This window comes from Triticum urartu, chromosome 2 (genome assembly GCF_003073215.2).
Source record: "Triticum urartu cultivar G1812 chromosome 2, Tu2.1, whole genome shotgun sequence".
Lineage (NCBI taxonomy): Eukaryota > Viridiplantae > Streptophyta > Magnoliopsida > Poales > Poaceae > Triticum > Triticum urartu.
The window spans coordinates 587264890-587292128 of record NC_053023.1 but is presented as its reverse complement, the minus strand read 5'-3'; the positions used below and the strand labels follow the sequence as shown (position 1 = coordinate 587292128).

Below are 27239 nucleotides of genomic sequence, written 5' to 3'. Positions count from 1 at the left end.
AATACTCAAACAGTTTTTGAAATCCGTGAACATTTTATGATTTTCTGAACCTTTTGTGAATTTCCAATGATTTTATGATTTGATGAACATTTTTTTCAAAACTCAGAAATTTTTAAATTTTGAATTTTGAAAAATCCCGAATTAATTTAAAGAAAGAAAAAAGCAAATTAAAATAATAAAATATGGGCCGGCCCAAGAACCCGTGCTGGGGAGGAGGAGAGCTTTTCTGCATAAAGAGAGAAAAGAGGGAATATAAAGTGCAGCAACCAAGGATTGAACCTGGGTTGGGCGCTCCAGCCACTACATCTCGCACGTCCTCGTGATTCCTTTAGGGTCTCGCCCTTTAAGAACCGAACCAAGCTGCGACTTTGACAGGAAAAAAAAACCGAATCGTTTTCTTCACTGATGGGTGGCATGGTGGATAATTTACGTCAGTTTTGGGGGCAATTTAAATGACGGACGACCAGAAGCAGTCCGTGATTTATTATTAAGGAAAGATATTTTGAAAGGCCAACATTCTATGAAAACGTAAACTTTTTTAAAAAGCAAAAAATATTTGAAACTTTGATCCTTTTTTAAAAAAGCGAACAACTTTCATAATTTCAAGTTTTTTGAACTTGTTTTGATAATTGTGGGCAAATTTTAGAAATCAGAAATGTTTTTGAAACACGGACATTTTTTGAAAATTTTGAACACATTTTGAAATTGTGAATGTTGTTATGAAAACAAGAATAATTGGAAAATTCGTATTTTTTTGGAAAAATGAACAATTTTCGAATGTACTGAACATTTTTTGATATTTTGTATTTTTTAATCCTAATCGCAACTCAATGCGTCTTAATACCAGAAAAACATGTAAATAAACAACCCAAAAATAAATACTGTCCAGGAACATTCTAGATGGTTCCCAAAAACAGGTCAAGGACCTCCTAGAAGGTTCCCCAACTGGGATCAGTTGAACGCTTTAACAGGTCGGCTCAGCTAGATCGCTCGCTCGCTGCGAGCTTCAACATTACGACACATTGAGTGGCGAATAGGATTAATGTTTTTTTAATGATATGAAGGTATTTTAAAATCCCGGGGTGGGCTACTGTCCACCCTCTAGATTGGTCACTTACAGTGGTATGGATGCTTGTATATCCGATTATATAATGTACCCGGTACTTCTAAAAGCTATTATGGCTGATGTGTAGTTTATTTTTTCGCCTGCATATGGCCCATGTATTTTATTTCATGAAGATTTACGTGCATCTAGAAGAGATTGTTTGGCCAAGAACTGTAATTGCTCTATGGCATATGAAAATATATTTAAAATGAGATGTACATACAAAAGAAATGAAAAAATTGGGTTTTTGTATAGAACAGAAGCCCATAATAAGAGGTTTATCCAGATGCATATAGAAGGCATGAATATGTTTATCCATTTCCGCTCGAAATTGATCAGTATGATGGTGCATTACGCAATTCCGCTTGAAACAGACCAGTACTAGAAAAACACGTAGCTTTAAGCAAATGTGCACTGAGGGAGTTGGGATCCTGAAGAATACGCCAAACCTGCTAAGCCAATAATGCAAGGTTAAAGATCTCAATATCTTTTAACCCTAGGCCTCTTTTTTTTCTGTCATAACATCACAAGATCTCTAGTCCTAATGTCTCAGTTGGTAGGTCGCGTTCCGGATTTAATTTTCGTCCCACCATTTTCGTCCGGTTTTTTTTTTGCTGGTTTTTTTCCGCCGTCCTTCCCTTACCCACGCACTAAAAAAACGTACGCTCCTCTCGATCCCCTCGACGCACGCTCCTCTCGCCGCCGCGGACCTGACAGCGGAGGGGCGATCTCGCCGCCGCGGACCTCACAAGGAATTCCCCTTATCAGATCTGGCGGAGGGAGACCCTATGTCGAACCCTCCCTACCTCTCGTTCCTCCATCCCCGTCGAGCGCCGCCGCCCTCTCCCCGATCCAGATCCGCGCCCCATCTTCTGGTCTACCTCTTGCTGAAGTCGTGGTGTTGTGGTCAGGGCCCGATCTCTCTGGCGGATCTGGATGGAGGGCGGGGGAGGGCGGGGGCGAGCTCGCCGTCTCCCTCGCGCTCGACGCTAGCGGGGACGCGGGCTTCGACGCGGCCGCCTACATGGGCACGCTCCGGGCGCGGCGCTTCGGGAGGTGGATGCGTTGGTCGCCGCAGATGGCATCCACGCACGACCTCGTGACACAGTGAGTGCAAAATTTTGTTCTTTTGAGTCTCGCTCCATCAGAAAAAGAAAGAGACGATGAATTTCCTCTTGAAATCGCTCAAATTGGGCTTACTATTTGCTTCCCCTCTGCCTATAGGAACTTCGCCAAACTTCCGATGGGCGTCGTGGGCGCCACAGACATGCAGTTCAAAGGCAGAGGTGCGTCAAATATCTATGCCAATTGGTGCTTGTTTTTGTTGTCCCTTTTAGTGTGTATCTCTGATGATTTTTCGATGACCGGCTTCAGTTTTTGAGAGCATACACAGTAGGTACTTATGTGCTAAGAATTTTGATGGGTAATCAATCTTAATAAGAGAGTAAAAGGATTGTTATGATTTTTCTCACGACTAAATGACACAACGGCAGATTTTTTATCTACATGAGAACATACAGATTCGGTAGCACACCTAGAACCAGAAAGTGCCAAGAACATAACAGGCAGTAGTGACTTGACAATACAATAAGCTAAACTGTTGTTATAATTTCTGTTGTAACAAGTTGAAGTTATTAAAAAAATAATTGAAGTTTCTTCTAACAGCACCAACTTCAGTTCAGTTGTTAGAAAATATCTTCAGTTCAAGATTTAGGAACAATCAGTTGGCTTAACTGTCAGTCTGAAACCAACCATTCTTTTGTTGCAGTTCAGTTAACTCAAGCTATTACAATTCACTCAGTCGTGGCGTCTCTAGGGGCAGCGGAAGAACCGTGGGTGTGATCCGTGAGCACAGACGCGCAGATCTGTGGGGAAGCAACATGTAGACATGGATGGAAGATGGGAGACCTAGCTCTAGCTGCCTGAGCTGTCCACCGGCAAGATGAACCCACAAGCGCCATGGTGGACAAAGAGGTGTGTTCACAAAAACTTTTTGTCTTGTGTCTGGCATGCTTGAAATTGCTGAATTGAAAAGTAATGTAGGATGGGTGGATGTGTGAAATTAATATATTGGATTTGCCAGCCGTGAGTACTGCTAGATCACTGATGGTGCTCTGTTCCTTATGTTGTTTGTCTCTTCATCTATAGAGCTTTAACAAATGGTGCTCTGTTTCTTATGTTGTTTGTCTCTGCACCTATAGAGCTTTAGCAAATGTACATACTGATTCAGGCATGCACTAACTCTGAGTGATACTACAAATGCACACATGGTTGTTAATTTTTTTTCTTGAATACACACGAGTGTGCGTACAATATTAAAGGAGGGGATGGGGGTAAAGAGATACAATCCCTACTGCCCACATTATCTAAGCTCTAAATCTCGTGCTGCCCACGTTGCCAAAGCCCCAAGGAAGGCTTCGACCTCTCCCTTCAGGATGCCCTCTCTCTTGGGGACTTTGTGTAAATTGGTAACTATCTTAGTCAGTTATAGAAGTAGTATTAGCGGTGTGAAATTACATCTTTTGTGGAGACGCTAGCACTGAGAAATTGCTGGCATATTTGGTTAAGGATAAGGTCTGGAAATGGAGGTTTGTTTTTATAAGTAAGCTGTATTTCATTCTTCTCCTGCCATTCTCAGCAATAGATAAATTATAAAATGTATGTACGGGTAGCCATGTTATGATTGATGCTAGAACACACATAATTATATACTAAGTACTTATCTTCAGAATTTTCAGCATTGTCTAATGTGTGCATATGTACTTGTTGCTGTTGTTGTGCGTGGAAGATAAAAGGGAGCAGGGCATATGCGTTTGTACTGATAATGACACATCTAAAATATTTTATTTGGTTTAGTTATCTGGCCATACATTTTTTTTGTAACAACGCGCTGTCGGTGGCGGCAACAGTTCAGTGCGGCGAGACGGCCGGTGTGTGCGCTGGGGCACTGGCGAGACTCCCTGACAGGCATATTCTGGTGACTACTTGTGTTCTCGTGAAATCCATCCTCTGATTACATTGTTTCGGCATGTTTAGCTGGAAGGAACCACTACCATGTCCACCCAAAAAAGGGAAGACAACATTAGGGAGTTCTATGGTAACTAAACAAACGTCCTGCAGAATGTAGAAAAACATGACAAAAAAGCATTTGTGGTTTGGATATGCGATACTGAAAAATTCCCACTGTTTATCTACTACAACTGTGATATTTCCTTCCCTCGTGTAACTGGAACAGGGCACCAGCAACTCCGACGACCGGAGGTAGAGGGTTATTTGCTCGAAGAAGTACAAGAAGAGAGCAAGAGGCCGGCCTCCAAGATCAATGCTGAAATAGATGAAGAATGCTTGCCCAACTGCAGCCATGACATGTGCATCAAGTGCTACAGTCAATGGTCAGTAAGAATACAACGCATGATCCCAGTTATTATGTTTCCTGCCATGTTCATTCAACTAGAGCAAACATGTTTGGTGTTTGGTTTAATGCGAGCTTCGGAGATATCACTCAACACTTCATTCTGGTGTTATTAAGTGCTTCAGCAGACACAAATGTAGCATATTTTTACTGATAGCAATGCACTATGAGTAATTAAGCTGGTGTGACCATCATTTATTGAAAATATGCTGCAACCTATGCATCTGCTTACCAGTATTGTCCTTGGCAACTTCAACCAAACTTTTATTTTAGTTGATTCCACCTTCTATGTTTTTAGAAATTCATTGTTTTTGTATGCTTAATTGAGCAGAGCTCGTTCATAGTGATCTTCTGCCAATGACACAAATGTAGGAATGAGATACACATGCAATGTAAGAAACAGAGAAAGGAAGCTAAAAGTTGAAAGCATTATATGTTTTTGTGACTATACACATTAGTATTGCCTTAAAAATTGAATAAGGAATATTTTTATTTGGTATGTACCACAAAATGTGTTCATCCAGTAGGTGATGGTTTGGTCATTCTTCTCCAAGGTGCGGATATATTTGGACTTTTGCAACTATGCTTGTGCCTGGTTTTACTGATTACGAGACATCTCCAGATGATTGGTTATCTGGCCATATTTTCCAACTGTATAAGCTTTGTGAAATCTTGAGATCTTCCTCGTTTTAGCTAATTCAGTGTTCTGTATAACAGTGATTTTGCAGAGATATTGGATGTTAACTTATTCATATCCTCATCCTAAAGATCATATGACAAGTACTTGATATAATTTTGCTTTCAAAAATGAAAACACCTAGGTGATTATCCTGGCTATCATATCTGTACAAGCAAGATTATCATAATAACTAAGCAATTTTTTCTTCATGTTATTATACAATGCCTAATTTGATTCAACAAGGATAATGATACTGCAAGGCTTGAAAATTTTAGACTATGATCACTTTGTATGCCAAGCTGGAAATTTGACGTGCCTTAAAGCACCTACAGCTGGAGTGGCAAATCCGGGTGACTCAAACGCCCTGCGGATGTGTCTACGAGCACTGTCCGGCCAGTCGTCAAAAATCGCCGTCCACATCCGTGTTTCTCATATCCAATCCACATATGTGTATCTCATATCCACTGACCTGTCATATCTTAGGTCTTATATATGCAACCAGTAAATTATTTGGGATGCCTGGCTGTATGGGTGGCAGCCACCGTCCCTGTTATTGCCTCCAGGGTTGGTCCGCCCCTCTTCCCATATGTCGACGCCGGTCAGTGTGCTCCTGGTTTCTACAGAAGTAGAGGCGACCAGGAGGGCACGTATGGGTGTGTGCATGGAAAGGACCACTATGATCATGCTCGATTTGCTCCGAGCAGGAGGACTATGCATCAATTCCATCGCCATCTGTGAGATCTCCCTCTTCAAGGATGCGCAACATCCAAACATATGGTTAGTACCACCACCCTCTTGTCTTCATCTCCCTCCATGCATGGTGCTCGCCGTCAGTGTTAGGGTTTAGGGTGCCTTTTGGTCCCTCTTGTATGGGTGGATAGGCTGATGTGTTTTGTTCTTTCTTTCTTTGTTGCCACATAGGTTGCAGGACGAGGTGCACACCTGCACCATGAGAAGTGCATATGCCGACTCATCCCAGAGACCCGAACTTCAAGAACTTTCTCGTCGAGCACCTCATGCGGAGAGGCTTTGAGAAGTTAGGTTTTCCTCGAGGAGGATCTTCTAACCAGAATAAACATTCTAGCCCAAAGCTCCATCTCATATGGGGACCAACAATGTACCATTTTGATGATCTCCATTCCCTGTGAGCAACTTGATAGAGGTATACACACTGTTTAGAAAGTTAGGAGCTCCATTCATTTTGATTGGTCGGTAAATTGTAATATTGGTGGCTATTGTTCATAAAGTGTTTCCGCCACGCAGTCGAGTCCAAGTCCTCCGTTCGGAGCTGAAGCAAGTTGTCGCCTTCGGTCAGGTCGCCCCCTATTTTTCATGGTGGATGAGATTGGAGGGTGGGGGACAATACCTACTCTGGAGTCACTAGGTCTAAGTGTGGCAAAGTTAGGTCCAGGTAATTGTATTTTACCAATAATCAGTGTTACATTTTACGTTAGTAGATATGTTACATTGGTAGATATGTTTTTGCAATTATATGTTATAGTTGGTATTGTTTGCTTATGTGCGTAGTTAAAGAAGGAAATATGTTTCATGGAGGAGAGAGTGCAGCTTTGGGAAGAGGTCTTGAGTACTTCTGAAAGAATGATCAGTTCAAGGTCTACAAAAACATTAGAAATGGATGCTTGGTCCAGACTACACCAGTTCGTTGGGATTACTTGTATCATTTTGCAATTTTGCCTTTCATGTATATTACTGAAATAATGCACACATGTTTTTTTCCTGAAAAAGAGACATGTCCAGCAAAAGAGCATAATCCTCATGTAAATATTGAGGTTCATATTTCTAAATTTATTTTCTCAATACAAACTTAGAGCCTGGAATACAAACAAAAAGCATGTTTATACCAAGATGTAGTGCATTCCCAGCCTGAAGTGATGTTTTCCTGTTTGATTGATTTTATTTCTAGCCAAATTACAAATGGACTAGATCTCTGCAATCACGAGTTCTTGCCAATGGTTAGATTGACTTTTATTTCTTTTTGTAGGCTATGAGGTCTGATTGTGCTTGCAGATTGGAATTGTTGAAAACCTTAGCCTTCCTGATCTAGCTAACAAAGATGTATGTTTCAGACAATTAACATTCAAGCGTTAGCATACTTATACCCCAGGTGCAACACACAGGCTGATTAGTTCATAGTTATTTGTTTTAAGGGTTTTGGTCGGGATGGTGTATGTGGCACTTAAAAATGCTCTAGAAAAATAATATTTTGTCTTCACGTCTTGCTTGTGCACTGCATAATTATACTGTCCACAAATAACATACAACAGTAATACGTTTCTATCTACCAATGCATACTTGCACTGTAAGTCTATAAAAAATAGGTGTTGAGCTCCAAGGCTATTTGTTTAAAGTGACATTTATTCAGCGTGTTCCAACCTTTACATGCCTTAACTATAGAATAATCTAATATTATGATTTCTCCAGTAAGCAGTATACTAGGACTTTGAATTTGTGCTTTAGGAAAATTTGAACAGACCTCGTCCACGCCGATAATTTCCTGTTACATCAGGTTGAACAATTTTGTTTATGTTGTGAGTGTGGTAAATATTCTTTACCACTGGCCACATATCTCACTTGTGTTGGTCCCCTCGAATATGTTAATGTTTAGTTTCCAATTTTTCATCTATCAAATATCAATGGACTTTACATGGTTTCTTGCAAAAAAAAGACTCACATGGCTCGAGTTTGTTTGCTCAGGAGGTTTCTCTCATAGATTATAATAGTCAGTGGCTTAAAAGTATTGTCGGTGCTACAAACATAAAACTGATGAAAGAAGAACATATTTGTACCTTATTGCCGGCTGACTATACACACAAGAACCTTGAAACTCTCATTAATGCGTTATATATTTAGTTGCAATAGTATTTGATTTTTCATGAAGCAATATGCTTACTGTTTCTTCATTCAGTTTCATGTGGCAATAACGCGTGGAGGATGACGGTCACGAGCGCATTGTCGCAAGCTCACCGGAGGGAGGCACACATCTCATCCAATAGAAAAGCACGCTCCAAAAAATCCCTAACCCTCCATGGAGCCATTGCTAGGGGGCGACGAGATCAACGCCACCCACCACGACCACCGAGTTGTACAAGGTATGTCCTGGTGCTTCCCCAGAATCTTTCCCGCCTCTTGAGAGACCACATGGAGTTCTGGTGGCAGTTTTTGGCCAAGGCTGGAAGCCAAGAACACTTCTTAATTTTGATCATGGACTTGACATTGTGGTCGGCGGTGCATGGTGCAGTGCAGAGATTTCTTGCCTGGCGTATAACAATGCGTGTTCAATGGGGTAGCCTCTTCTCACGCACAAGTCTCAAGAGAGGCAGACATCGACAACTATTCAGAATAACCACAACAAAATTCTGACACAGGTGGTTAGTGGGAGAAGGAACCTGAGACCGCAACCGATTCTGCTGCAAGGGTGGTGTGTAGAAGATAGTTGTAGCAAGCATATAAGTCACTCTGGAAAAAGTGTGTAGTTATTGTTGTACTAGAGATCCATTCCGATATTTTCACTGATATGCATGGTTGAATAGTACTATGTGTCATATGTGAGAGTAATGTAATACAAAATGAAACATGGTGGACAGGGCTTCGTGACTGAGCTGGCGAAGAAGATGTCAGTGGTGGAAGCGGACATGTTATAGAAGATGTTGAGGGTGGCACCGGAGGTAATGGACAAATGGGGTTCCTCGGCACCGAAGAGAAGGATGCTGCAGCGACACCGACACGTACTGGGTTCCATTTCCAACCAGAGAGAGCTTATGAACGGTATATGCGTGATCCATTCATTCTTTCGTTTGATCCTTCCTTATTCCTCTCAACTCAGATTAATTTTATTTTGTAATTATGCATGATTTTGATGGATCAATAAATTTAGTGGCATTAATTGCAATGAGAAATATCGTATATCCATAAACTTCACTTTGTTGTTTTTCAGCTGAACATGATAGTTTGTGTCTTTTTGTTATTGACTTCAATATGGTCGATGGTAGCTTGCTGAATAAAGCAAGACCCAACACATAATTTCATGCCGAGAGTTTGACCTGTTTAATTTTGTACGGAAAATATTTGCTGCTAATAATGAGAAAGTTCTGATTTGTAAATGCAATATTCTTCCATGTATACGGAATTACAGATTGAACAAAATATAAGCCAAAGTTGAATCTCAAGCCTTAATTAATACTAAAAAATAATATAGGTTTGGTATATGTGTAGAATAGGATATTTTTCCTTGAGAATCTACTAGATGAGGTGGTCGTTGTCGACATCCTTGTGAAAGTTCGCATGATCTTAGCACGAACCAACTCACAATGTTATCTCGAGCAATGCTTTATTCACTTAAGTATCTTTTTTAGGAAAACACTAGGTTAAAAGCCTACTGTGAAAAATTATATGCAAAGTTATTATAATTGCCATTTATGATCACGAATGATCTTACTGAATGACTGTTCTCATGGCCTTCAAAGAAGAGATATACTAGAAGTTGAGTGCAGTTGGAGGGGCCTTAGTCCTTCTGAGCCAAGAAAAGTAGATGGGGCCTGTCCAAGCTTTGAATAGTAGATGGGGGAATGTTAAAATATTTTATGATGCCATGGTTCTAAATGGTTAGGTATGTGTCGCAACCTGTTTTTTTTCATGGGATGATTGGTCTTAAGCATAAAAAGCCATCCATGTGCCACCTATCGTTTGTAATGCACAATATCGAGTTCTATGTTTTTGTACCACTTTCTTTATTTTCTACATTAGATCTGACAGTATATGTTAGTGAATTACATTTTTATTGAAATAGATTACAAGTGAAGAGGATTTCAATTGTTTTTTGTATGTTATTGGCTAACTTTTTTATACGTGCGAAATTTGATATGCAATCAGTAACAACCAACCCACAATGAATAGGAAGACATACTAATGCTATTAATAACCCAATATCAACAAAAGAATGTTCTTAATTTTTTTAGGCCCGTGGCAACGCACGGGCACTCTACTAGTACCTAGCTAGTTTTGCACTCTCCATTCTTGCTCCCACAACAGAACTTCTGAATTAACAAATTAACATGTTAACTTAGGCCCCTTGGAAGTTTAAAGCAGGACACTGAGTAAACATGAATTGCATGAGCCACAGACTTTAGTTTGCAAAAAAAAAAGACTTTATCATAATGTCCTTTCCTCCAATGGAGAGAAGTTTTTCCTTCCATCCCCTGAACTGGTTCCACACGCTATCCTTCAAATACTTAAATGCATCATTCTTTGAATCACCAACATCCCCAAATATTCTTTGGACAAAGATTCATTTGGTACCTGGAGATGGGTTTCCACCTCCATTCGGACTAACTCCGGTCAACCTTTGCTGAAAAAGGTTGAAGATTTGATAAATTAGTTCTTTGCGCTGTGGACCGATACAGAACCGTGTTGGATGGCTTCCGGGTCTGGGCTGCTGAGTCCGGACGGATGCGGATGGTTTGAGGGGTCGGCGTTGGAGATGCTTATAAATAGGTATAGAAGACATGAGTAAAAGACTCAGTCTTTTTCTATTTGACCTTTTTACTGTCCACGTACCTGGTAGAAATTGAATATCCGTGACCACCACTTACTCATTCAGTCATGCAACGAAATGCTCAGTCAGACAAAATACTCATTCAGTCATAAAAGGGAAAGAAAAGTCAAAGATGGCCAAAGGCTCTCGATGCATGCAACCTGCACACACCTAACAGGAATCGATAGCCGGTCAACAAAAGGATAGACATGGTCGTCGACGCAAACGCTGACTTATGATTTTTCAAAGAAAAACTGCCGGTCAAATGTAGCGGCCGGAGTCTGCAAAGTCCGATCGATCTTTTTTTGACTCGTCTACGCATGCCGATTGAGATTTATGCACACACGTCGCACTCGGCACAGCTACCACTACCAGGACGGCGGGTATAAATACGGCATCGGTGCAGCGCAGCTGTGCAGGCTGTAGCTCCTCCAAGCACACAGAAGTAACACACGCATCCTTCCTTGCTTCCTTCAGGTTTCAACCATGGCTCTCCTCAGAAGCCTGGCTGCGTTCTTGTGCGTGATGCTGGCCTCCCTCGTGTTCGTCGCACAGGCCGTGCTCGCCGCCAGAGGTATGTATCAACTCCCGATTCCCTCTCTTTTTTGTTGGAATATCGACATTTTTTCGCATGTCTGAGCTGATGTCCCGCATGTCTAATGCTGCAGGCGATTTAAGCAGCGTGAAGCGAGACGGTGTGAGGGGAACCTGGGCGTCCCCTTCCTACCAGGTGCGGCCGGGGCCGCTCCCGCGCTATCCTCCAAAGTAGGCTCGAGGCGATCTATGCCATGAATGGGAATACAAATATGCCGGTCAAGAGTAATTTAGTTATTTGTTACTGAGCAGTGAGCGTTTGCGGCCGATATAAAGATACCAAAATGCACGATTGTATTTGTATGTTAGTCCATCCGACTTATCTAAGATGTTGCTACAACCATATGCGAATAAACAACACGGAGCAACGTTTGTGCCTTGCCGTGTGTGCCATGTCCGTAGACTGTCCGACGCTGACTCTATTCGGGTCATGTTCAAGCTGTTACTTATTAGAATCATGACATGAAGCCTGTCATTGCGTTTTTTTTTACCACTACTTGTACCTTGAATGAGCAGTACAAGGAGAAAAGGCTCAATCATTTTACACGGTCTCTCTGCCCGTGTGTTCAGTGCTTTCCCTCGTGAGCACAAACGCCGGTTTTCATAGTGTTCGTGTGAGCCGACTCTCGTTTTCTAATTTTGGAGCTCTACATCTCATCCAAGAAGCTGAGATTTGCCAACGGGTCCTTTTGAGACTTCCATCGCAAACCGGTCCAAGGCAACCTGTGGACTTGCCCCGTTTGAATCTGTTCTTCTTGCTTGCGGATGTCCAAACTATTTGTCGTATATGGCTATGTCCATGTTTTGTGGATGATTTCATTGCTTGGGAACCAGAAAAGAATGGCCAATTCATGGTTCAAAGTGCTTATTGGCTAGCTGCGGGAGAGCTCTATGCTCCTTCTTTAGCTTCCACAAGCAGCGTCCGTGATGGACACTGGGAGGTTTGGAACCTATTTTGGGCGTGCCCAGCCCCGCCTAAAGTTCTCCCTTTTGCTTGGCGTGCTGCTACAATTTCTTTGCCAACATGGAAACATAAACAGCAGAGGACTTTGGAGATTCGGAGTAGTTCCTAGTCTGTGGGAGAGAGGATGAAGACATTTTTTATGTCTTATGTGCTTGTGATAATGCGCGTCGGCTGTGGTGAGCTATGTCTCAGCTTTGGGCGCTTAATGTTACCACAATTATGCGCCATGATGAGTGGTTGCTTCAGGTTATTTGTGATGTAGATGAGGCTATGCGATTTCGCGTACTATTGCTTTTCTGGAGATTATGGCATATCAGAAACGAGTTAGTGCATGACAAACCGGCACCACCTATTGATGTTTCGGTCAGATTTTATCAAGTTATCTTGATTCATTTGTTAGCAGCAAGCCATGCCCCGTGATGGTGGCGACCGGTGTCAGTGCACGGTCGAGTCCATGGTAGGTGTTTGCGCGTGTGTTTCAGTTGTTGATCGGACGCTGGTGTGTGGCCGTGTCCGAGTAGTGTGTGTCAAGTCGTTGGCATAGACGCGTAGGTAGTGGGAGCAGTAGTCGTGGTCGTTGGACGCCTGCCGCGTCGTGCGTGCATGAGCGCGTCGTGCGCAGCGGCCTGGGCGGACGGATCGTGAGCCAGGTGGGCAATGGTGTGTGCGTGCGCATGTGCTTAGCCTGGGTATAAATAGCCCCATGTACTGATCGTTGTGTGGCTGGGAGGTTTACGAGTTCGTGCTCATGGAAGTGGCGTTCGAGCGCCGGAAAAAAAATCCTCCCATGTCCACTGTCTTCTCCTTCCTTCTTCTTTGTTGTGTTAGACAGCGAGCGCGAGGGAGGTGTAGCGAGAGACAGGAAGAGGACGGCACCGGCACCAACAATTGGTATCAGAGCCTCAAGATTCGAGGGGCGGCCGTGGCGTGTGGCGGCGTCCGCGGCGCGCGCGGCGAGCGCGACGGACATGGACGCGTCGGCTGCGGTGCGCGACAATGCACGGTGATGCCGTGCGCGCAACGAGCAGCGGCCGTCGCGGAGACTAGGAGGTCGCGGAGGACCTGCATGGTGGCGCAGAGGCCGCGGCGGCTCGGCGCGGCGACCCTAGAAGTGCGGCGCTGCGGTTGACGGCGCAGCGGTGCAGGGCAATAAGCGCGGCGGTGAGCCGGGCGCGACCGGTGCGTGTTATGGGTGTGCACCGGACGCGTCGGGCGCGTCGGGACCGCGGGCGTGGACCGCGTCGAGGTGCTGGACCTGGTTGCGCAGATCGCGTACGTGCGCGGCGGGAGCGCGGGCCAGAAGCGCGGGGACGTGCGGAGTGCGGCTACGACGACGACGGCGTGGCGAAGGCAGCGGAGGACTGACCGCGTCGGTGCGCTGGACTCAGGCCGTGGCGACTGCGTGCGTGCGCGTCATGTACACGAGCCTGGGAGCGAGGGACGTGGGGTGCTGCGCGGCGGAGGCCACAGCGGCGCGGTGCGACGGCCATGGCGTGATGTCGACGACGAGCCTGACATGTGCAAGGTCAATGGCTTGGGGCGTGAATGTTAGCAGCAAGCCATGCCCCGTGATGGTGGCGACCGGTGTCAGTGCACGGTCGAGTCCATAGTGGGTGTTTGCGCGTGTGTTTCAGTTGTTGATCGGACGCCGGTGTGTGGCCACGTCCGAGTAGTGTGTGTCAAGTCGTTGGTGTAGACGCGTAGGTAGTGGGAGTAGTAGTCGTGGCCGTTGGACGCCAGCTGCGTCGTGCGTGCATGAGCGCGTCGTGCGCAGCGGCCTGGGCGGACGGATCGTGAGCCAGGTGGGCAGTGGTGTGTGCGTGCGCATGTGCTTAGCCTGGGTATAAATAGCCCCATGTACTGATCGTTGTGTGGCTGGAAGGTTTACGAGTTCGTGCTCGTGGAAGTGGTGTTCGAGCGCCGGAAAAAAAATCCTCCCGTGTCCACTGTCTTCTCTTTCCTTTTTTTTTGTTGTGTTAGACAGTGAGCACGAGGGAGGTGTAGCGAGAGACAGGAAGAGGACGGCACCGGCACCAACATCATTTACTTCATTCAAGATGAATCCTAATGCAGATTTGATGAAAGGAAAGATGGTGGCTAACACATGCAATAATAATGTACCTGTGGCTAACACATCCTGGTTCCCTCCAATCCTTGAGAGTGTTAAACTTAACACGGATGGTTCGGTCCTGAATGGAATTACAGGGACTGGTATGGTTTTTCGGGATCACATTGGCGCTATTATTTTCAGCTCATGCAGATTTCTGGGAGAATGTGAAGATACTTTGGAAACGGAAATTATTGCGCTTCGGGAAGGGATTTCAATGGATTTGCAGTGGAGGAGTTTATCCATTAATGTTGAATCAGACTATTTAAAGGCTGTGGCCATGGTGAAGAGTAGTGAAAGCAATTTATCAAAGTATTCTATTATTATCAGAGAGATCAAGCAATGTAACTATAGAGGAACGTGACTTTTTTATTACTCATATACACCATAGCGGCAATATTGCTAGTCATTTTATGGCAAATTTTGATAGGGTTAATGGTCGAACTATAGTTTGCCTGGGGTCCAGCCCAGAGAAAGTCCTTAATATTGCTCTATGAGCTTGTAATCCCTAATTTTCAGTAATAAATAGTTATTTTGCCAAAAAAGCGGCGTTGAGCATACACAATTGATGGTCGGGCCGTGGAACTTCCTCGCGCCACTGCCAGTTGCATTCATAGGTTGTAAACAGAATCAGGTAATTCTAGAAATTTCCATCTGGTATTACTTTTTTTTTCCATCTGGTATTACTTAGCAAATGTAATTTGCGCTGGCTCTAGTGGCTGAAGTTCTCATCGGGTAGTTCCTGTCGAATGTTCTTCAGTAGTTCCACAAATGACTTGTGCACTTCGGAAGCTAGCCATGAACGAGGCCTCGGTGGTACCAATTGATTTTGAGCTCGTAGTATTGGGTCTATATGAAAAAACTAAAAATAAACGAAATTTAGAACAATTTTGAGACTTAAGTGAAGACTTTAAACGAAAGTAGGAACATAGAAGGAGGTCTCGGAAATCAGTCCGATGATTGCCTAATGTTGGAGTGAGGAAGTGAATCAAGTCACCGGTATTTAACAAATCAAGCAATCCAAAAACTTGACAGGTATTTAGCCAATCCAAAATTAATAAATTAATTTTTATTATCAGAAAAGCTATCTGACGAAGTTCACCAGGGGCCAACCCTGGCTAATGCTCGCTCTAGTGTTACATGGATATTGGCACATGTACAAGGCAAATTTTATTTTAGGTTACATGGAAGTATTTTTATTAAGAGACTGACATTTTAATAAGTAATACATGATTTTTTCTATCATTATGAGGATGGAAGTGTTTTATTAAGAGATTGGCATTATTAAGAGCATGACATTTTATTATTAATAACATGGAATCTTTATTATTAGAAAGATGGCAGATTTATTATTAACGGGTTGGTTGTTTTATTATTGGGCCATGGCATTTACATTATTTGTTGACATGACATTTTTATTATTAGGATGATGGCAATTTTATTATATAGAGCATGAAATTTTCATTTTTATTGACATTACATTTTTATTATTAGGAGGATGTCTATATAATTATAAATAGGATGACAATTTTATTATATGGAGTGTGGCAGTTTCATTATTGTTGACATGCCATCTTTATTATTAGGAGGATCATAGTTTTTATATGAGTTTTTGCATAGTGGACCAACTCAAGCAAAAAAATTACATCATGGCATTTTGTATTTTGGTCCATGGCACATTTTACAGAGCAACATTGCATTTTCATGTTTTTACAAGAAATGCATTTTTTGTTCATGACATTTTTGTTAAGAATTACTGGGCCTCTGGGCCATTGGGGGTTTACCCTGGCGAACGAAATGATTCTGATGGGCCATCCCTTGGCGAATATTAAGTAAGGGGCGAGAGTTTCGTTGGTTCGCCTCCCGGACGGCCCGTGGGGCCCTTTATAATTGCAAGGGCATATAAATTGTTTCTAAACCAAGCTTTCTTTGCCTTAGTACCTATCGATAATCAGTATCTATAATAACAAGTAAATATCCATGTATCCATCATAAAGTGTCTATTGTGAAATGTGAACTACAATATGTTTATTTGCCTTAGTACCTATCGATACTATTATTTTTTAAACCCGGTCAAGATTTCAATGATTGACCTAGGACAGAACTTATTATATGGTTTTGCAAATCCAAAGTCACTTAAGTTTTTTGTTTGTTTCGGCATTGTGTTGATTAATTTAATACTCCCTACGTCCCAAAATAAGTATCTCAATTTTAGTAGGATGGAAGGAATATCTAGATATATAATTTCAGATTAATATCTTTAGGGATCATTTCCTCTTTTTTTTTGAGGGATAGGGATCATTTCCTTTGGTAGGCAATACCGAATTGGATGGATATATCAGCTTAAAATTGGAAACACGTCCCTAAATATAATACTAGGACACCATAAAAAGGGATATATAGATGGAAGATGTACGCGCGTGAGGTATTATATAGGGATACAAACGAATCTAAGTTGCTTAGGTATGCGAATGGAGACCCGTGGCAGAAGAAAGCGCGCCGCCGCCGCCAGGGACCGTCTGAGCAACCTGCCGGACTGCCTCCTCCACGCCATCCTCTCGCAGCTCCGCTCCCGACAGGTGGTGCACACGAGCGCCCTGTCGCGGCGGTGGCGCCACCTCTGGCGCTCCGTCCCATGCATCCACATCGACAGCGCCGATCGACTTCCCCATCCAGATCGACGAGGATTCCGACTTATCCTCGGACCAAGATGATGATCGGAACTCAAAGATTGATTCGTGTGACCGAGATCGTCGCTTGGTTGAGGCAGAGAGGGATGCGATAGCCAAGCTGGAGGATTTCGCCGACAATCTCTTAGTTCCACCATGGTCTCTCCGGCGAGGCGCTGGACACCCTGCGGCTGCGCATCTATCGTCGAGACAGACGTCCATACGGTAGCACGGATATGATCAGCAGGTGGATTCGCCGCGGCCTGAGGCTGTCACCGGCGGGAATCGACAACATAGTCGACGGTATCCCGATGGACCAACCCTCCTATTTCTCCAACACCGGCGCCAACCTTGGGCGCCTCACCAAGATCCGCCTCGACGGCGTTCTCCTCATCGGGGGCATCGGTGATCTCTTCGGCACCGACATACTCCTCCCCGTCCTGCAAGACCTGGAGGTCAGGAACAGTGCCCTCGGGTACATTGTGTCCGACACGCTGACGAACCTCACAGTCGTCTACGACTCCCCGGCGAGTACACAAACATACGAGATGTTTGGCCACATCGCCGCTCCTCGCTTGGCGTCGCTGCGGTTCGAGTTGCCGCTCGCCCGTCTCGCCAACTTGGACTTCACCGTAGAGGAGCTACCTTGCCTTGCACAAGCATCCATCCGCCTACTCCACGAGACTCCTCAGCCGTGGAGCTGGGACGATGACGATGATGACGACGACGACGAACCAGACACTACACGTCCGGTGATAAGCAATCTGTGCACCCTCCTCGGCTTTCTGTGCAATGTCACCAGCTTGCACCTCTCTGGTTTCCAGGAAATGGCACGTACGCACGCCGTGCTGCTGCAGGCAGTGCTGGATGAACCTTGTTGCGTGTTCCCCAACCTCAAAAGCTTGGTTCTGGACGATTGTAACCTTGGCGACGGACTGCAAACTCTCTGGCGTTTTCTACACAACACTCCTGCCCTTGAGCGGCTGGCTCTCAGAAGTTGCAAGGTACGTTCGCTCCTTCAAAATGTTTATGACATGCAAAATAGTAAATACACAGTTGCAAGATTCAATGTATGATTATCTGTACTATTGCAATGGTATTTATAGGAAGTACTTCCTCCGTTCCGAATTACTTGTCTTAGATTTGTCTAGATACGGAGGTATCTAGCACTAAAATGAGTCTAGATACATCCGCATCTAGACAAATCCAAGACAAGTAATTCAAAACGGAGGGAGTACTAGCATATAAAGCCAAGTATCAACCATGTTCCAACTGGTTCCTGCATATTAACCAGCACAACATACAGATTAAGTGGGATGGCAATTAAGTGCACACGATTCAAAGTCTATCCAAATTCAGTTTGTCTAATTCACATCTAGATGTTTTTTAAGGATGTCACATCTAACCTCTCACAAATATATAATGAAGCAATAAGAAACAAAAAAACTAGGACAAAAAAAATAGATCAGAAACAAAGTGAAAATCAGCTTAGATGTGACATAACTATGTCACATCTAGAGATGTGACATAACTATGTCACATCTAGATGTGTCCTAAACAGACCCATCCAAATTTGCATTTTAAGGGCACATTTGTATTTTCTCCCAGAGCATGCAATTTGTCATTTCGGCATGAACTTTTGCACGCATATAAAAGAATGAACATGTATAGTGTTAAAAAATCATAGTATTTTGAATTTTAAATGATCTTTTAAGGATATTCAATTAGGTATGCTAGCTAGGTGGAATTAAAAAAGGATATGCTATAGTAGCCTATAGGCTTATGGTTCGGCCAATGGTATTTTTGTTTTTTGTTTCTCCAATGAAAATGTCCGCATAATAGTTTTGACTAAAGTCAAATTTTATAAAGTTTAGCAAAGTTTATCAAAAAATATTAACATTTATAATTACAAATAGTGAGCCTAATGGTATTGATTTGGAGAACTACTCCCTCCGTTCTGAATTACTTGTCTTGGATTTGTCTAGATACGGAGGTATCTAGCACTAAAATGAGTCTAGATATATCCGTATCTAGACAAATCCAAGACAAGTAATTCGAAACGGAGGGAGTATATGCTAGTAGTTTTTTTGAATTTGGTCAAAGTTTTTAAATTTCAGCTTTAGAGCTAATGCGAAACAAATAAAAATGGAGGGAGTAGTAACTATGTCGTATATTGAAATAATTCACAATTAATGTGTTTACTAACTAGTTTCATCGGTGTGCGCGTGTAGTGGCAAGAGGATCCAAATGCTCGGAAGAGTGGTGAAGAACAAGATTTGGAGACCGCAACAATGGCAACGAACCTCAAGTTGGTGCAAATTATTCCTGGAAACAACAAGATGAGGTCCAAGATAAGAAGGAAGCTACCGCAGGCTACAATCACCAAATGAAGAATGAAGGCAAAGAAAGTGGACGTGAATTGTGTTTTTTTTTTGCTTTTTTCATCGATATGTGTACCTCCTTATGAAGAAAGATATGGAGACATTTTTCTTTTAAACATTGCCGGGGGGGGGGGGGGTTCCCCACTTTAATTTTCATTGAGAATGACCTTCTTCAACACCCTGCTGTTAATCAAATGACCTTCTTCGACACCATGGCTATCTGCTTGGAAATGTATTGAGTAGTTGACCATTCAAGATTTTTTGGGTTAATACGATAACACCCCCCCCCCCCCCCCCCCCTGAAAAAAAAACACAACACACGTTTGCACAGCCGTCAAAGCCTTGAAACGTTGATGACACACATAATTATGAATCTTGCATTAACGGATTGGCCCATATTAATTTTTTTAAACAGAGGCAAAAGATTTGCCTCGTATCATTAATGAAGGAGGAATACAAGGTTCAAAGGTTACATGACCACAAAGGTCAGAATAAAAGGGATCACTCTCCCGGTAAAAAATATTGCCAAGGAACATGGCCCCCGGCAAGAACCCAATTCTTGTCCCGGTAAACGCCGGCACGGCCTGAGGCTATCACCGGTGGGAATCGACATCACCGTCGACAGTATCCCGTTGGCCCCAGCCTTGGGCGCCTCACCAAGATCCACTCGACAACGTTCTCCTCCGTGAGGCCATCGGGGATCTCTTCGGCACCGACAGCCTCCTCCCCGTCCTGCAAGACCTGGAGATCAGGAACAGTGCCCTCGGCTACATTGCGTCCAACACGCTGACGAACCTCACCATCGTCTATGACTCCCCGGTGAGTAATCCCACATACGAGATGTTTGGCCACATCGCCGCTCCTGGCCTGGCGTCGTTGCGGTTCGAGTTCCCGCTCGCCCGTCTCGCCAACTTGAACTTCACCATGGAGGAGCTACCTTGTCTTGCCAAAGCATCCATCCGCCTACTCGACGAGACTCCTCAGCCGTGGAGCTGGGAGGACGACAACGATGACGAACCAGACACTACACGTCCTATGATCACCAATATATGCAGCATCCTCGGCTTTCTGTGCAATGCTACCAGCTTGCACCTACATGGTTTCCAGGAAGTGGCACGTACGCACGGCGTGCTACTGCAGGCAGTGTTGGATGAACCATGTGTGTTCCCCGACCTAAAAAGCCTGGTCCTGGACGACTGTAACCTTGGCAACGGACTGCATACTCTCTGGCGTTTGCTACCCTGCCCTTGAGCGGCTGGCTCTCAAAAGTTGCAAGTTACGTTTGCTCCTTCGAAATGCCTATGACATGCAAAATAATAATATACAGTTGCGAGATTCAATGTATGATTGTCTGTACTATATAGTCAAGTGTCAGCAGTGCTATATTTCACGTCTTTTTTGAAAGAAAATTTGTTGAACCATGATCCAACTGGTCCCTGCGTATTAGCGAGCACAACAGACAGATTAAGTGGGATGGCAATTAAGTGCACACAATTCAAAGTTTATAAAAAACATTTTAAGTGCAAACAAATCACAATCTTTTGAGTTTTAAATGATCTTTCAAGGATATTTTATTAGGTATGCTAACTAGGTGGGATTAAAAATAGGACAGTCTATAATAGCCTATATAGGCTTATGGTTCGGCCAATGATGTTATTTTTGAATGAAATGTCCAAACATGATACCACATTTATTTTTATTTACTCCGCATGTTAGTTTTGACTGAATTCAAAATTTATAAAGTTTAACCAAGTTTATCGAAAAATATGAACATTTACAATAACAAATCTATATGATGTGAAATAAATAAAAATATTTTCGATAAAAGGCATTCTTTATTGACTCATATTGTCGCATCAAGCGGATACAATCACAACGAGTACATACCCGGCCACTGCACGACTAAGATGCACACAGACAAAAAGAAAAAGAAAAACATAGGTGTCAAGGTGATGCGAACGACCCACTACAGCAAAACATCAACTAATACCACTGCCATTGACAACACCCGGACGACGAAAAGGTTCTCCCAATAGCGACGCCTTTAACAAAGAAACAATGCATGAGCACAGTCGTCGCCCGATATAGCCACATAGGTTAGATCATGGATTTTCATCCAGAAGAGAAGAACCGAGTAAGCTCCAAACAATGCCTTCAACAAAGGTGCATAAATCGTCACTGCCAGGTACGACCAGTGAAGGCCGGACCTAGGGTTTTTACCCTAGAACTAGAGACTTGGTATTCAAAAAGCACCACCATAGACGAAGTCCTATGTGTTGCCACCACTAGCTTGCCATGAAGAAGTCTTGCTGCAATGTCTTGATCATCACAGGAATGACGGATCAAAGTGAAGAACACACATCGCATTTGCTGAGAGCCTGAGACGACATATCTGACAGCGCAGACAACGACCGTATGAGCAAGCACCTGCGCCGATGCGTGGCACACCCCGCCCACCACCAGGGCACAACGGGTATCCAATGAAGACGAACCGTCGTGAGGGTGGGAGGCACATGGTAGCTTGGCACGTGAAGCTCGTCCGCCAAGTCACATGCACCACCACTGATTGTCCCCCACCACTAGATTGAGCCAGCCGAGATCCGCCTATCCGGTACACGACCAAAACACGACGCAGATCGCCGCACAAACGGCCACCAATGGTGGCACACATCCCGAAAGGCGCCGAGCGGATCAGAGTTGCATTCATCCATCCACTGATCAGCACCTCCGGAGCACCACCACCGGCCGCCTGTAAGCCACCACAGGCCAGATCTTGACGAATCCAGCTCGCCTGCAACGCACCTCAGTAGATCTGGGTCGACCTCATGCCATCCACCGTGCCACAGCACCACGTGTGCCATGCATAGACTGCCCGGTGGTGCTGCCTTCTTCGGCTGGTCATAGTGGAGAGTAACTTAGACTAGTGTCATACATATGACACTAGTCTATGTTACTACTTTCATAGTGCAAAGTGTCATAAAAATAGTATCATATATGGTTGCATTTATTAGCTTATAGACTCAACATTTCTTGGGAAGCGCTATGTGATGGTAACATAATATGTTACTCGAAACACCTATCTCCTCATTAACTAAGTGCCACATAAGCAAACTTCTCTCAAAATGTGTTATGTTACTAGCTAAGTTACTCCCACTATGACTAGCCTTCAGCGGCCGCAGCAGCGCACATGGCAGGAGATCTAGGTATGCAGATCGCAAATTGGCTGCAGAAGGAGACCAGTCAACCCAGGAAAGGAAGGAAGGAGAGCTGGACGAGTGCGCCCCGCCGTCGCCATCAGCACCGACGACCTCCTCCGGCAGCGGCGGGGAAGGATGGTGACGGAGGTAGTCTAGGGCCGGCATTGGGGGAGGTGAGTCAAGAGTCCCTAAACATAAAAACATAGGAAGTAGTTACTTTGTTTTACATTGAATTAATTCACAGTTAATATGTTTGCTAAAAACATATGACGGATTGCGTGCTTGAATATCAAAGGTAAACACACACACTCACGGCTTGGTGTGTGGCCCCCTTCCCTTTATGATGAACTCACGATAACAATGTCTTTTCTTTAAAAACATCAACTACAACATAGATGCTCACACACATTTACATATCATACACATGAACTTGCACCTTTTCTCACACCGTTTTGACAGTGAACTAACGAGAAGAGTATCTCATTTTTGAGAGTGAACTGACGAGAAGAGTATCTTCTTTCTGACCGTGAACTAACAAGAACAATATCTTTTTTGAACACAATACAGACGTAAGCGCTCATACAAACGCGCATATACTCACCCTTATGAACGCATATACACGCACAGCCTACCCCTATGAGCACCTCCGAAAGACTAACCCGGCATATCATCTTGAGATTTGCGAAGTCACCGTAGGCGCCTCGTCGTCAACGGGAACGTCACCTCCCACTGAAAGCACATCACCGGAAATTCTGAAATAAATCCAGGAAAAATGCGAGCACCAGGACTTAAATCCAGGGATACCACAGTTCCTCTAACCATCCAACCACATGTTGGTTCGCAACGAGAACAATATTAGTGTTTGATTTGGCGCTATCGGTTATGTTGTAATGGTTGCATTACTAAAACCATGAATACCACATAGTACTACCTTTGTGGAATGTCCATTGTCTCTCTCTCTTTTCTTTTTTATGGTTCGGTCTCGCCTGGTTTTATTTTTTGACCGGTGGCAAGGTTGTGGTGGCTCCTGCATGGTCACGGCAGTGGCTTCGTGGGAGGTGTGCGGGCTAGCAAAGGTGTGGTGCATGGGGGTGTGGTGTTGGGCGGTGCTTCGTGTGAAAGCTTGCCAGGCTCTCCGTCTTACGGCATCGACGTCCATGGATGTCGTTTTTCCTCCTTGGATCCAGTTCTTTCGGTGAAAACCTAAGGCCCGGTCGGGCCAAGCGACGGCGTCAGCATCACGACTTCCCTCTTTGGGGCATTATCATGAAGACCCATCAATCACATTTGTGCTCTTCATGTGCTAGACGCTCATGGCATTACGGTCGGCAGGCCCCCGACTGGCAGTGTGATGGTGCGGCGTCAAGTGTTAAATTTGTGTCGAATATTGTGTACGAGTTGTGTTACGTTTGGACTTGGTGTTGTAGTGTGGGTAGGATGCATGTAGCGTCGGAGTCGGACACGTTGTACCCTTGGCCTCTTATATATGAGGAGGCAACCCACGTAGTCATTGCCCCAGGGAGTCGGCGAGTTCGCCGAACCTTGTTAACAAATCTCAGTGTCGTCATTGTGCTGTGATTGTTTGTTCCTCGATGGATCAACCGCATACCTTGAATTAATTCTAGCATCAAGGTTGGTAGCGGTGATGACGGCCAACGGTGTAGGATCGGTTTCATCCTATCATGCTCGATAGGTTTCTTCTTGGTCTCTCCATGTCGTCACAGAGTCAAAGCTGCCTTGGAGGTGCCTAGTGATGATGATGACAGGTGGCTGGTCGTCTTCATGGAAGTGTTTGTTGGCGCCAGCTCTGCACAATTCTTCTCTATTTTGATGGCTTTGTTAGTCGGGCTTGTCTTTTCTTATTGGTTAGTCGGAGTTGTTTGGGCGCCTGCATTGGTTGCCGACTGTTTGGCATGGGCCGGCATCGGCTCTGGCATTTGGTGACGAGGGCTCCGTTGGTAGAAGTCGATGGTAAAGTTGGACTAGCATATTTATGGAGGAGTGATGATATGATCACACTTGGTGACAACCTCGACTTTGTGTTTCTTCACTGTGGTGGTTTTGAATTTTTGTGTGGCTGGCCAGGTCGGCCGGTGTTGCCCTGCATGGGTTGTTGTGTTGGTTTTAGTCTGATTTCCTGTTATTTAACCGGCAATCTTTTATAATGACTAGAGATCCTTAGGTGCCAATTTTTTTTAAAAAAAACTGAAGAAGTAATGTGTGGAAATCAAAGCATTGACGGCCTACATGCCTCTCATTTTAGTCCTGCAAAAAAGGCTCAGGATAAACACGCACTACTGTGTAAGGCTCCTTGCTCCCCGAAGGGTCAAGAAAAAGACGTGCATGGTGGGTGTGTCCACACGCTGGCCTCGAACGACTTCTTGTGGAAATGGCCGTCGCCAGAGGCCAGAGCTTGCACAATCACAACCAGAGCCTTGGACTCGTGGACTTCTTGTGGAAATGGCCGCCTGGACTGGTGCTACATTTGTACGCTACGCAGGCGTGGAGCTCCTGGACTGGTGCGCACACAGACAAACAAGTCGCGGTGGACACAGCAGCTCCTTCCAGGGACAGACCTCGAGCGCAGCTACGTACGCATCCCAGCATGGCTTTCACTTCCACAGCCTTGGCCATACGGATACGGGGGTACCTACCAGGCCGCACCCGGTGGTTATGGGAATTCTCCTCCATGATAGGCCGGAGACGATGATACTTGGAGCACCGGAATACAAATACGTACGGCGGAGCATGAATAAATTTGCACAAGTTGCTGATATATAGCAAAGCATAGTGATGCACCGTTTTATATTGTTATTGAGTTTCCCTTGTGGCGGCTTGTGTGCTAGCTTACCTCACGCTCGTCTGAGTTTGGCCTAGGCCGAGTCTCTTCGGGTCGCATCAAAGTTATCAAGTCTCTGCATGAAGTAAGTTACAGTCATTATATAGCTGGACACTACCTTGTACCTTGAGTGAATACTGGAATGAGAAGAAAAGCCGCCGCGCAAATCTCTTCACTCATGTGTTTTGTATTCTCTCTTGCAAAAACAAGTACTCCCTCCGTCCGAAAATACTTGTCATCAAAATGAATAAAAGAAGATATATCTAGACGTACTCTAGTTCTAGATACATCTCTTTTTATCCATTTTGATGACAAATATTTTCGGATGGAAGGAGTACATACTAGCTCCCCGCAAAGAAAAAAAGAAGAAGAAAAAGAACAAGTACTAGTTTCAAGTGCCCGCGTGAGTCTGGTCTCGTTTGATTATTCTCTCACAAAATCAATTTTGTTTTTCCTTAGTTCTGATGCTGTGCATGGAGCTGGGATTTCTTTCATAGAGTTTGCATTACCCATAAAGATTGGAAAAGTCTTGAATTTGCCCGACTGATTTTAATTCGGTGTAAGCCGTCTCGTATACGTGCCACGCGTCCTTGTGCTGGCCCACACAGCCCACGCACCGCTTTTGCCGCTTAGCCTTATCCGATCTGCGCGTTCATGCCCTACCTTTGTTTCCGTGAAACTTGCTCGCACAAACTTTCCTTCCCGTTGCTCCGGATCTTTTACACGATGGATGGCAAACTGCTCATCACATCTTCTTTGTAATATGTTGATTGTGCTCTCAAGGACTGTGACGCTGATATCGCTGTCGATGGGCCATGGAGCCTGCACCGGCCGATGAAGCTCTTACTCCTTGTACCTTGAATGAATACTGGAATGAGAAGAAAAGCCGCCACGACAAGTTCGCGCGGCGCAAATCTCTTCACTCATGTGTTTTGTATTCTGTTTTGCAAGAACAAGTACTAGCTCCCCGTAAAGAAAAAAAAGAAGAAGAAAAAGAACAAGTACTGGTTTCAAGTGCCTGCGTGAATCTGATCTCGTTTGATTATTCTCTCACAAAATCAGTTTTGTTTTTTCTTAGTTCTGATGCTATGCATGGAGCTGGGATTTCTTTCATAGAGTTTGCATTACCCATAAGGATTTGACCTTGAACGGATCATTATTGGAGAAAACAAATACCCCCTCCCCCCTAATGTTGATTTGCTAGCAATTTGTAATTTGGGTATCTCAGCATTCCTGCTAATCTCATTTGTTGACATTTTCAAAAGAGTAAATTCTGGTTTTTACCCCCTATTTCGACATTTTTTATACTAGTTACACATGTTTTATACTAGTTACACATTCCTGGTCCTCATGCTGCGTCGGATTTGCGTATAAGTACGTAGGCCCCGAGGCATTGCTTCCAAGCACAGCGAAAATACAAGCGTCCTTCCTTTAACAATGGCTCTGCTCAAGAACTTCGCCGCTTTCCTGTGCGTGATCCTGGCCTCGCTCGCCTTCGTCGCGCAGGATGCGCTCGCTGCCAGAGGTATCATCATCAACTCTCTGCCTCTCAGTGTCATCCAGTGTCCCTTTCCTCGTGTCTAATATAGCTGTAACTTAATCGGACTATTCGTGAACCTACAGCCGGTGCTTTGAACAACGTGAAGGGATACACGGTACCTACACGGGCAACCCAGGCGGCGGTGGTTACGGGAACGGGAAGTATCCATGATAGGCCGGACATGATGATACTTGGAGCACG

The 27239-nt window shown here is 44.3% G+C and overlaps 1 long non-coding RNA gene across 15 annotated transcripts; it reads left to right on the top strand.

Moving 5' to 3' along the window:
- Nucleotides 1-1752: 1752 nt before the first annotated feature.
- LOC125538955 lies at nt 1753-9823 on the top strand. 15 transcript variants are annotated; one of them, XR_007296575.1, is made up of 12 exons: nt 1753-2212; nt 2330-2391; nt 2874-3079; nt 4015-4082; nt 4341-5973; nt 6118-6358; nt 6460-6607; nt 6724-6809; nt 7199-7272; nt 8123-8306; nt 8456-8982; nt 9681-9823. It is a non-coding gene; the product is annotated as an uncharacterized LOC125538955 (long non-coding RNA). The 15 variants fall into 15 exon arrangements; XR_007296576.1 differs by having other exon boundaries at nt 3962-4082; XR_007296578.1 differs by lacking the exon at nt 4015-4082 and having other exon boundaries at nt 1754-2212; nt 8456-8582; nt 8802-8982.
- Nucleotides 9824-27239: the final 17416 nt, after the last annotated feature.